The sequence below is a fragment of the Stegodyphus dumicola genome, chromosome 5, assembly GCF_044657685.1.
Source record: "Stegodyphus dumicola isolate Sdum_Otavi_A_Nest chromosome 5, ASM4465768v1".
Classification (NCBI taxonomy): Eukaryota; Metazoa; Arthropoda; class Arachnida; order Araneae; family Eresidae; genus Stegodyphus; species Stegodyphus dumicola.
In genome coordinates, this window is record NC_140772.1 from 50,060,368 (window position 1) to 50,072,653 (window position 12,286).

The 12,286-nt window shown below is 32.3% G+C and overlaps 1 protein-coding gene and 1 non-coding gene across 4 annotated transcripts in view; both read right to left on the reverse strand.

Annotated features, from left to right (window-relative positions):
* LOC118190059 (tight junction protein 1-like) overlaps window positions 1-12,286 on the reverse strand; it is a 663,736-nt gene that overhangs the window by 413,930 nt on the left and 237,520 nt on the right. The window lies entirely within an intron of this gene.
* TRNAW-CCA (transfer RNA tryptophan (anticodon CCA)) lies at window positions 1,904-1,976 on the reverse strand. Its single transcript has one exon. It is a non-coding gene; the product is annotated as a tRNA-Trp (tRNA).

Sequence of the window (12,286 nt, forward strand, 5' to 3'; positions counted from 1 at the left end):
TTATCTGCTTACTCAAGACCTTTACAGGCTCATATGCGACTGGCAAGATCGAACTTTCTCAGTAATGTAGATAATACAAGATGGTCAGAATATCTAAGATTCATTTATTATGCCATAGGAATTAACAAGGCAAAAATTTTACAGCCAGGTTTTATTTGAAAGTCTTATATTAAAACTATAATAATCGTTTAGAATCACACAAAATACTCAAGGTTAAATGATTAACATTTACAAAAATTAAATAATATAACCATGGAAACCAGTTAGTTAAAATAGTAAGCATTTAGTAAATTTTATTATCGAAATAAAAAAAAAAATGAGAAACTTCTTTTTAAAAAAGAGGAAGAAGGAAAGAAATTTGAACTAATTCAAAGAAGTACTTTCTTCCATATGATCAGAGAAATGTCTCCTTATTCTCAAAATTACTGAAGAAGTTTCAGAACATATACGCAAAGTTCACTGATTTTCGAGGACTCTGGCTCAATTAATGAACTGACAAAAAGAAAAAAATTAAACATTCTTATAACTTCAAATAAGTTCACTTAACTTTTCCAAATCTTGAGAGGGAAGTATGCGAAATTCTACATCTTTGGATAATATATTCCCAAACTTACAACCGAGTTTATGTCGTAAAACTAATAACTCCTATTATTTAGAACTGCTACGATGCATTATTGTCCCTAAAGCTTTTCTGTGCAGAAAGTATTCACCTGAAGTATCCCACAGGTACTTAAGATGCAAAGAGGAAAGCTTCTTCCTGTTTCATGTTCAACCGGGGTTACAACACGATTCTGAATAACATTCCGTGCTTTTGAAATCAGAAATAAATTTCCCTTACCTGAAAGAAGTGAAGTATAACAACTTGAACAGAAACGAAGCTAGTTACCACTTACCTATAAAGAAAAGAATTTTTAAGAAATTGTTCATATACTTAATCCACAAAAATTACTGCACTACAATTAAATAATTACATGGAAATAATGTTACGAAGAATACCTGAAGGAAGTGAAGTATAACAACTTGAATAGAAACGAAGCTAGTTACTACTTACCTATAAAGAAAAGAATTTTTAAGAAATTGCTCCTATACTTAATCCACAAAAATTACTGCACTACAATTAAATAATTACATGGAAATAATGTTACGAAGAATAAAAATCTCATGGTTTGTAGGATATATGTATATACGATGCAAATTAGGAAGAATAAAACTATTTTTACATTTAGTATCAAAGAATTATACTGCAAGTAGACTAATTAAACTATCTCTGGGCAGAGGTTTTAATCAACTCACAGATAATTTAGCTGCTCTTCTGTAGAACAATTAAAACATTTGTAAGCCTTTTATTTGCGTAAGAAATATTTTCAAAGATTCTTAAACCAGGCATATGCCCAGGTGATAACTGCTTCCTTGCTAGAGCAAATTGTATACGGTGTTATCTAAAAATGCTTTCATGACAATAACATCATTCCAAGATCTTGATGGGTTCCTAATTATTGTGTAAGAATTCTTCAGGTAAAGTTGTAGAGACAATATGTTATTTCGAAGCAGGAGAGATGAAAAATGAGCAACGCCTTCGCCGGGACTCGAACCACAGGCCTCTTGAATACACGGCGAGCGTGCTGACGACTACACTACGAAAGCATGCTAAGAAGGCGGAAGAAATACCTTACAAAACTTATAATAGTATGCTCAATTTAGAGGTTTCGTAAAGTCCCCCCTTGAAAGGGCGACTGGAGATTAGGGGACCCAATTGCCAAATCCTGGTGGTGGAGAAATCATCCACTACCCTTTTAGTTCGGGCGCTACTGTAGAGACATTAGGTACTTTTTGGTAGCAGGAGGTTAAAAAAAAGAGCAGTAGCAGGAGCATTAGGTAGCAGGAGACTTAAAAAAAAGAGCAATACCCTCGCCGGAACTCGAACCACGGACCTCTCGAATTGGCGTCGAGCGTGCTGACCACTACACCACGAAGGTATGCTAAGAAGGCGGGAGAAATTCCTTATAAAGTGGCATTTACACTGCATAATTCATATACTTCTGTAAAAAAAAATCGCAGATCTTAATGTGAAAAGACATTGGTAGTATGAAATGTGGTTCAGAATATGACATAGACGAAGTTTCTATTAAGAAACGTTCGAAGCGGTAATTGAGAAACCCGATTTGATTTGTCATTGGTATCGATCATATGCAGAATAACTGAAAAATAATAATTCCGTCAAATTCTTAGCGTACTAAATGTGCCCCTTTCCTATTTATAAGCCTTGTCTCCACTGTGGCAACGTGAAGTGTGAACCGCAGTTTGTCTTATACTATGCCCCGGTGTCGATTATATACAATATCGATCGAACGCTTTTGGCGATTCTGTGTAAGTTATAAATATACACTAATCTTTTTACTCATTACTATAACATTATCAGAAATTCTTCTTTATAATGTAGATCATATGCGGGGAATTAAGGTCTATCATATACCAGTATCGATCGAGGGCGGGATCGACTCCACGACAAATCAATGCTATGCACTGTCGATCCTATGCCGCTCTTAATTAATGTAGGTTAAAAATGTAGGTTATTCGTATAATTGAAGTTCCAATATATACTCGCAATACAAACATGACAAACTATGTTATCTCCCCCTTCCATATAGGATACGTCAAGATCTCGAGTTACTGCAAACGTACAGTAACTCGAGATTTGCTATAATTAGGATAATTTATTCAGCCAAAAGAAAGTATACTTGTGAATTAAATATAAATTAAACATTGTGAATTAAATATTGCAAAATATTTTTATAACTTTTTAAATACCGCAGCATGAAATTATTAATGCTTAAGTCCAAAGGGGAAATTTGCCCAAAAGGACTATTAATTTCGTTTTGGCATTTTGCGTTCATTCACGACAAGCGTTGCTTCACTTTTCAAATTGTTCCCACCAAATATTATCGCGCTGTATTATATTTAAAGAAATTAAATAATGAAGAATCTGATCTGCATATATATATTGTATGTTTATCGTACTGTGATAAAACAACGGTACTTAGAGCCATCAAATTTTGAATAAAATAATCCTCCTGCGAATATAGGCATCTGGAAACCCAAATTTGAAATTTGAAATTTCTTTTATTATCGATTTCATATTTTGTAAAACTTTAAAGAATTTTTGATTAACAAACTCAAGGATTTCAAAGCAACAATGGCAATATTGTAAACATTATACAGAAAAAAAAAACTTTTTAGCTCCAGGGCGGGAGACTGTGTATCGGAAATTCTAAAGATATGCTCATTTTTAAATTATTTTATGATATTGCTGTTGAACTGAACTTTATGGTTTCAGTACTTATAACATAATATTAAATAAGGGTAACACACAAAAGGTTAAAAAAACTCCTCTTTGCACGTAATTTAAATCTGAAACCTTTCCGATTTTTTCATTTATTTTTTTTAATTGAGGAGAAAATATCCTAACATCGAAAATACATACCTATATTTTCGACTGCCGAAAACCTAACTCTTGGATGCCTATGACTTTCCGTAATTATTATTCCTCTATTCACTAGTCTTATCCTGCAATCCTCGATCATAATCTAGTGTGGTTTCTCATACTGAGAATGATTTCAAAAGAAAAATTAATCTGTTTTGTAAGTATATTAATACCATTATGTTAACCAAATGCAAAAGAATTGGACATTTGTTAAGACAAATTAACAATTGCCAGATATTTCGTCAGGATTAAAATAGCAAACTATAATCACAGTTACAGGTGTATTGTTTTAAACACATGTCATTGTTTTAAAAATATCTCGAATAGAAATGCTATGGTTGTCAGTGTGAAAATTTCCTGTCTTGACAAAACATAAATTCACTTTGCTCGTGGGAACGTCGCGCAAACGTCGTGCACAAGCGATCCGCAGAAAACAATTCGTAGGTGAGTCTTGGAGTGGGCACTGCGAGAAATAAAAAAATTGTTATCTTCTATGTGTTCTCGGGCATACCTAATTTTAGGAGTATTTTCAATCTGCAATGCATGAGATATTTACGTTATCTTTCAAATATATTTAATCGATTGCTGACTAAAAATTTGAGCGATTTAAAAGCAATAAACTCAGCTTTTAATTATTCAAATCTTTATAGTAACGTATTTCATCAAAAAAAAATTAAATGATTTAATAAAAATTCAAATACATTTATTAATAACATATCCAAACTAATAATTTTCATAAACATTCAGACTTCTGTATTTATTATAAAAAATTATGAAATGTAACTGATGTAGAATTATTTGTATTTTATTTGTATAATGATACACATTTTAAAAATTTTTTAAAAAGGTTTTAAACTTTTTAATTGTGATCTGCTTTTTGAGGTGTTAAAAGTACCACCAGAAGTTTCCATATTTCAATATTCTTTTCTCTTGCTCCTTCCCCATTTCGCAGAGCAATAATTTTAAGGCACAAAAAAATACTAGAAAATACTTATATTAAGTAAATATAGAAATGTTCGAAAATAAATGTTTATTTGAGTCAATTTCTTAACAATGAGAATGCCTCACCCAAACGACAGGATTAATCCATCCTGCTCTCATTTAGTTCGAACGAACCAATTTCCCTTAGAAAATGCTCTACGAAAGCATCTTCGCATATGCCGTCGAGTTACTCTGCATAATTAGGCCGAGGAGCATACCACTTAAGAGGTCGCTGATGAGAGGATACCATAGAGAGCGGTTATAGTGTAGAGTCATTAGGTTAATTGGAAGCAGAAAAGATGAAAAATATGCAACCGCCTTCGCCGGGAATCGAACCACGGACCTGTGGAATACCTGCCCAGCGTGCTACCGTTACACCACGAAGGCACGCTAGGGAAGTGGGAGGAATACCTCATAATAGGAGCCGTTAAATCATAATAAAAATAAAAAATGAAAAAAATTCTAACTTTTTTTATTTCGTATAACTGAAATTCCAATATATATTTTCCTCCTGTTTAAATATTTTTTCGGAAAAAAGGGCCAGAATAACTCTGCTGTTCAATGAAGAAGGTCCCATATCAGTTTCCCTCGAAATGCATAATTTCTCTAGAAAGATCAATCCAAAATTTTCTTTTGCATAACTTTATATCTTAAACCGGCATGTGTTCCTTACATATAGCAAAAACCCCACATTCAATTTTCTAACCAAACGATAAAAAAATTTCCAGGCAATAAAATAGTTTTCTTGCCACATCCAAAATTAACAACAACATGTTGATTACAACGACACATAATGAAGTGCGGGGGAAAAAAGAGCGAAGCGAAAGCAAATTGGTTCCTAAAGCCATACGGAACACTAAGCGAACGACAAAACAAACAGTACAGGGTTATTTAAGTAAAACACTCAACAGGATGAGCAGGGACATTCGAAATTAAGCAACACGAGAGAGAGAGAGGCATACAAAAACAAAACAAATAATTTAAAACGGACAAGATAATCTTTTTTACCTGTCATTTCCCATGGGGTGGCTGTCGTGCCATGACTAGGAACACATGTCAACTCCTTTCGCTTACCTGCGAGTTTCAAATTAGATTCGCGTAAAATTAAACGAGAACCTGAAGCAGGGGGGAGGGTGCGTGTATAACATTTCTTTTCACTTCAGTTCCATCAGAAGAGCCGTAACGAGTTCGGAGTGTTTTCTGTTAGGATCATCAGAGGAGACAGAAAAAGGGTATAAAACTCGGCAAGAGAAGTTTCTGAAATCACGTCGTAACCTAGATTGGTTCAATTAAGTTCGAGAGAAGAATAAAGCCGCTGGAACAGTCTGTAATTAAAATGAAGTCGTTGGAGACGTGTTTTCTGGACTCGAATTCTTTTGTTTCACAGGAACTTAGAAAGACAAGTCTCTTTTTCCTGATGCACTGACACAGTACACGAAATAATAACAGCAGAAGTTGTAACAATAATAATTTTAATTAGATAGTAAAGGTAAAGAAACTGATTTCAGCATATTGGCTGCTTTAATGATTACTGGTAAATCACAATAAAAGTTTACATCCACAAAGATCTTGTGCATTCTTCAATGGCTACATGCATCTTGGAATTCCTCTATAAACATACTTCTCAACTAAAAATTTAAATTACAGACTCCAGCCCACTCGAAATCATCATGCAAAATCAATGAAGATAGACCTTTAACGCAAGAGGCGAAATTTCACACACAATGAACTACAGCATAACCCCCCCCGGTGTGTGCTCTCTAGTTATAAGAGGTTAGCACGGCTGATTAGGATATGGAAAATCCGTATACGCTTCATGGACCGAACGATGGCGCCCGAACTAAAATAAGGTGAATAATAATTCATCACCCTTTCACTCAATTAAAAAGCAGCTGAGGATAAGCATGACTGGGTGTCGTGCTTATGATCAATTGCCTTTTAATTGAGGGGGAATATACGGAATTACAGCATTTCCCGGAACGTGCTCTCGTGATGTAAGCGCTTAGAACGTTCAACTAGCAGTTGGAAGATAAGTGTTTAAGAAACCGGCACAGCTAATTTTTTTCATGCTTTTTATGTAACTGATTTTACATGCTTCTAGTTTTACGGTCTCTTAACACTCTCTAAATATAAGTTTTCTCATAACACTTTTACAGCTTAATAAATCAATTTAATTTCGAGTCTGAAAATGCAAAAAAAGTGCAAATGCAAGGAAATTGTTAAAAATTTTAATATCAGTAAAATCGCTTCAGATTTAACGATAAAGTTTAATTTAAGAAATTACATTACATATGCTCAGACGAAAATGTGACAGAAATATGAAATGAACACCGAGCAGATAAAGAAAATCTGCAAAAATGTGTTTAAAGTCACTTGAACAGGTTAGAAACATCTGCTGAGGCTGTTAAAAGAATATTATTTAATAACTGATTAAGAGCATCTAGGAAAAGAGAATGCGGGCTGTATAACATACTGTGGTTTAAAAGGCGTTATAATATTTAATTAGATAAGCTTAATGATAGGATATTATTGCAAAGAATAAAGATAAGTAAAGCTTACATTGGTATTTTTCTACAGTTGAAAGAATATTACTCCACTCTGTCGTCTTCATTTTTAATTTTATTTTTTAATATTTTCAAGGTTTGTTCGTAAGCGACTAGAAGATGCCTTTATGACATAGAATGTTCAACTGGAAAGAATCAAGATCAATAATGATCTACCAATGTGATGAACATTGAAGGTTCATGAGAGTTAAAAAAAAAAAAAAAAAAAAAAAAACTGAAAGCTTTCACATTTTATATTAGGACCGAAGGGGCGGTTTTTTTTTAACGTTTTGTGTGTTACCTTATTAAATATTATGTTCTTCGCACTTAAACCATAAAATCCAGTTCAACAGCAATATGATAAAATATTTAAAACAGATTATTTTTGGAATTTCGATACACACTCTCGCCGTACTGCAGATACAAACGCTTCTTTTTACTTCCTTGTACGAAGTAAAAAGGAAGTATCGTAATTGCGAAATGTTTCAGGCAACATATTTCAACGAAAATATCCATTTTGACCGCTATCGAATGCAATTTAACGATGTTTTTGCGCGATATCTGTACGTAAGGACAGAATAAAATACTCTTTTCCTTCAAAAAAATTATAAAACTGCTTTAAAATTAATTCTGAAGAGAATTTTTCGTGGCGTCTGTACGAACGTATGTACGTACGTGCGTACGAACGTATCTCGCATAACTCAAAAACGAGTAGCCTCAGAACGTTGAAATTTTGTATATAGAACTGCTATAACATGTAGATGTGCACCTCGTATTTTGGTTGCAATCGGCCGCACCAAACGTATATAAATATATTTATATATATATCCACTCTGTTACCCGGCTCAGTGATCTCAGTTTCTTTACTCTCATATGTTGGTAAATTTTACATTGTTTGCTTTAAAAATGATTGAATTATGTTGTTTTTATCTTTTAGTTAAGGATTTTATGCCTTTAGTAAATCTGTGTGCAATATTTTTAGAATTATCAGCAATTTTAAAGTTGTTTAATTGCTGCTAAGCCTTTTTTAATGGCGGCCATTAATGCTTACAAATACATTTGAAACAGGAGACTAGTGGATTTGTTGCCAATCTAGAGAAACTTAGCTTCGCAACAACAAAGATAACGCCTTCATTTATTATTTAAATCATGCTTAATCCTTTCTGGAATTTTTTCGAGGAAATAAGCGTTTAAGATTTAGTACGTATAGTGAATTTTAAAGAGTGCATTTATTCTATTGTGGCTTATGCGCTGTCGACGAAGTAGATTTTATTCAATCCAATCAATTTAAATGAAATCCAAGAAAAAAAAATGCGTATAATTTAATATTCCGTACAAGGAAGTCATGTGGTGTACACATCAGATTTTTTTTATGGCGGCCATTGATTGTTTACATTTGAAACAGCAGACTAGAGAAACTTAGCTTCGCAACAACAAAGATAACGCTTTCATTTATTATTGCCAATTAAATCATGCTTAATCCTTTCTGGAATTTTTTCGAGGAAATAAGCGTTTAAGATTTACTTCGGAATTTTTAATATAGATATTTTGAGTTTTTACGTATTTTTGCCTTGTCGCGAAGTGAAAACTGAATTAATAATAATAGAATAAGAAATACTAAATCGTCTGTGAAAAACTGTTTCTTTTCTGTTTTGTTTGATTCATTTCTTTCATACATCGTTTTAGCTTTATTATAGTATTTGAATAGAACATGTGGCAACGATAATTCTTCAAATGATATAAATTTTGTGCATACAGAGTGTCGTTATAGTAAACAAATATAGTGAATTTTAAAGAGTGCATTTATTCTATTGCGGTTTATGCGCTGTCGACGAAGTAGATTTAACTCAGTCCAATCAATTTAAATGAAATTCAAGAAAAAAAAATGCAGATAATTTAATATTCCGTACGAGGAAGTCATGTGGTATACACATCAGATTTTTCTTTTACCGTACAGTTTGCTCGTTTTGAAATCGTTGAGTTTGTTTATCAAACATTCTTCAATGTTTGACAAAATATGAAATAGGTAATAAAGCAAATTCCAAATTTTAACAAAATGCGAGAAACATACATACATTTATGCAGAATCTTCATTATTTAATTTCTTTAAATATAATATAGGGCACTAATATTTGGTGTCCATAATTTAAAAAGTGATTCGCCGTTTATAGTGAATCAACACAAAATGCCAAAACGAAATTAACAACCCTGCTGGCAAATAAGAGAGGGTAGGGAACCTGAAACAAAATCGAAATACATGCTTTAGAAATATGACCATTACCTATACCTTCCCGCTTTAAAAAAAAAGAGAGAGAGAAGAAATAAAAGAAAAAGGGGGGAAACCTCAATTCATGTAGATAACATTATCGCAAAACAAAAAAAAGTTTCTAAATTTTAAGCTAAAAATAATGCAAAAATCTCAAGAAACATACCAGATATACGTACAACAGAAATTTTTGACAAATTATTAAAGAAAATTTAAGCAAAACAGAATAATCAATGGCATAGATTCACTTAAATCCTTCCATAGTACCGTAATATTGTAAGGATCTTAAGTTTTACTAACGTTTATTTTATTTTAAATCTTTACTATCACTTCTTATTTTCTACTTCCGGCAGAATTATAAGCGTTAAAGTATTTTATGCAAAGTTTCTCTGGCGAACGCCAAGTACTTAAGTTGTGGCTTTTTGCCAAGCGAGAGAGAGGAAGCAGTGAGTCGAAGCAGGCCGCTTACCTTAGAAGTTTTACTCAGTTGCTGGTTGCCTTCCAGGCCGGAAGTTTTAATCCTCTTGATAAATTTAAACGTATTGTATTGTTCACAGTTCTCTGTACTACATACGGCTTCCTGTTAATATAAGGCCAATCTTCCACGTTTATTATTTTAAAGTTAAATTAGAGTTTAGTTTTATTTTTATATTCTTACGTTTAGACCACAGGTAGTGGGTCTTTGTATTCCGAAGTACGGAAATTATTGTAAATAGAGAAAAATAAAGGGTTTTGTATACCCTTCTTGTGTATCCTGTCTACTTCCCACAGTGATTGAACATAGCTTTAGTAAGCTCTCTGTTCCGAGTCAGGTCCTTGCATGTTCCCGAAGAAGGTAAGACGGAACATTGATCCTGATAATATAATAAAAAATCTTTATTTGAATGGATGTCTGAATGCATCAAAATGCTCAGAAATGCAATGTGGTTCAGTGTATTACTGTAGGTAATAAAGCAACAAGAAATAAACGCAATAGCCAGAAACATTACGCTGAATATTACGTTATAATTACGTTTAAGAATATTAGGCTTATTCTTATTGCTTTAGCCCCTCTAACAATCATTATTCGGCGTGCTATATTAAATCAGATCACAGTCAATACTTTGATATACTTGTACGTAAATAGTTTAAATCTAATAATTCGGAAAATTTTCCTTTTGTGTGAAATACCTTGATCACATCTGTATTCATATCAAACGCATGCAAAACCTTGTTTCATGTTTTGTAAGCATATTCAGATACGAACTTTTCTAGTGCTAACAAAAATATCTTAAATACCATAATCTTGGGAATAAAATTAAAAAGATAACATCTCTCAAACGAAATCCAATCATTATTGTTCAAATAATTTCCGAACTTTAATAAAACAATTTTAACCACATTATCTGCTTTGATGAAACCTTCAACCAAATTTATATTTAAAAATATAAATTATTTCTCCATCAAGATATATGTGATATTATTCTAAAAATATTTTACTATAAAAATGAATAAAGAACAAATACAAGAAGTATTTCTTCGTTTTAGTATCTTCAAATAAATTACTTCTACATTTTTACTTTTTAAAACTTTTCCTACTTTCCCATTACCAACAGGCAAGAGAAGAGAATTTCTTTCTTAGCCGTTCATCCTATTCTGGAACTTTCGAAAGTTTCCAAACTAACCAAACCAAAAACACGCTTAAGAAAGAATTAATTGCATTTTAATGGTTAAACTTTTATAAACCATTTAAGTTGTATGTAGTACAAAGCTTAAACTTCTGCTTGGCGTACCATATCCTCCTGCGGTAATGTAATGAATTTTCGAAAAAACTAATTAATCAGTTTGAATTTAGATAAAACAAAAGTGTCTAGACTTTACTTTGAAACGGAAATAATAGTTTTGAATTATATGTAAAAGATATTATTCAAGTACATCAAGAATGATCAAGCAATTTCTTTGGAGTATTTAAATACTAAGTTCTACTTAAATGTTTTATGAATATCTAGGTGATAAAAGAATATTATTCTCAAGAAAAATACAGAGATTATTTTATAGAAGGAGTACATAAATATCTAATGCATAAAATATTTACATAATAAGGTCCTATGTATAGACCGATTTTAACAATAAGCATTCAACTGAACGTAACCATTTTCAAGCATGTTATAGATTCTCGACGCTCGGTACTGTTTCATCGATTGTACCAAAAAGAGCGAAGATTATCTGCCTAAGGAGAGGGAAGTTTTGATGGTTTGATTTATTTAATTATGTGAAAGCACATTAGAGCTATCTGCCTAAAGGAAGGGATGCCTTCGTGCAGAATTTTCTAAGGGGAACTGATTTATATCCATGCTACACATGAGAAAAAACACGAGAGGGCCATTCGCCTATAATCGAATCCATGATTATAATAGAATACAGAGTGGAATCGGTTTGTGTTTTCGTTTTTCAATATTATTTAAGGAGCGATATTTGGTTTTATTCAATTATAAAAGTGGGCAATTATGTTTAAAGTGAAATAATTCTGTGACACCCTTCTGACTCTTACTTCAACTCAGTGAATTTAACACCTTGAAAAAGACTTTATCGTTAAAAAAATCAAAAATGATTTTTTAAACTAATTTTAAAATTTAAAATTTAAAACAAAACAAAAAATCCGTACCAATGTTATACAGTCTCATTATAAACATCTTTTATTAATTACATATAAATTGCAAATGTTCATAAAAGCTATTAGTTGGATATGTTATAACTTCAATTTATTCGAATTATCGCGTAGATAAATTGCGGAAAAGTAAAACAAAAGGATATAAATTATTACAAAAGCGCACTTTTGTTCCTTTTAAATGGCTAAATTTCATACTGATTAAAGCTGAAAGGTAAATAAAAGAACATTATTCTTTCCTGAATGGCAACAGTCGAGAATCGACTAGAAAGCACGTGGAAGATCAATTAAAAGTTTCTATATTTCTAGCAATGGCAACAGTTGTAATCTTTTCTCAGTCTTGTTCACAAGATTCCGTAGCGTAGGCA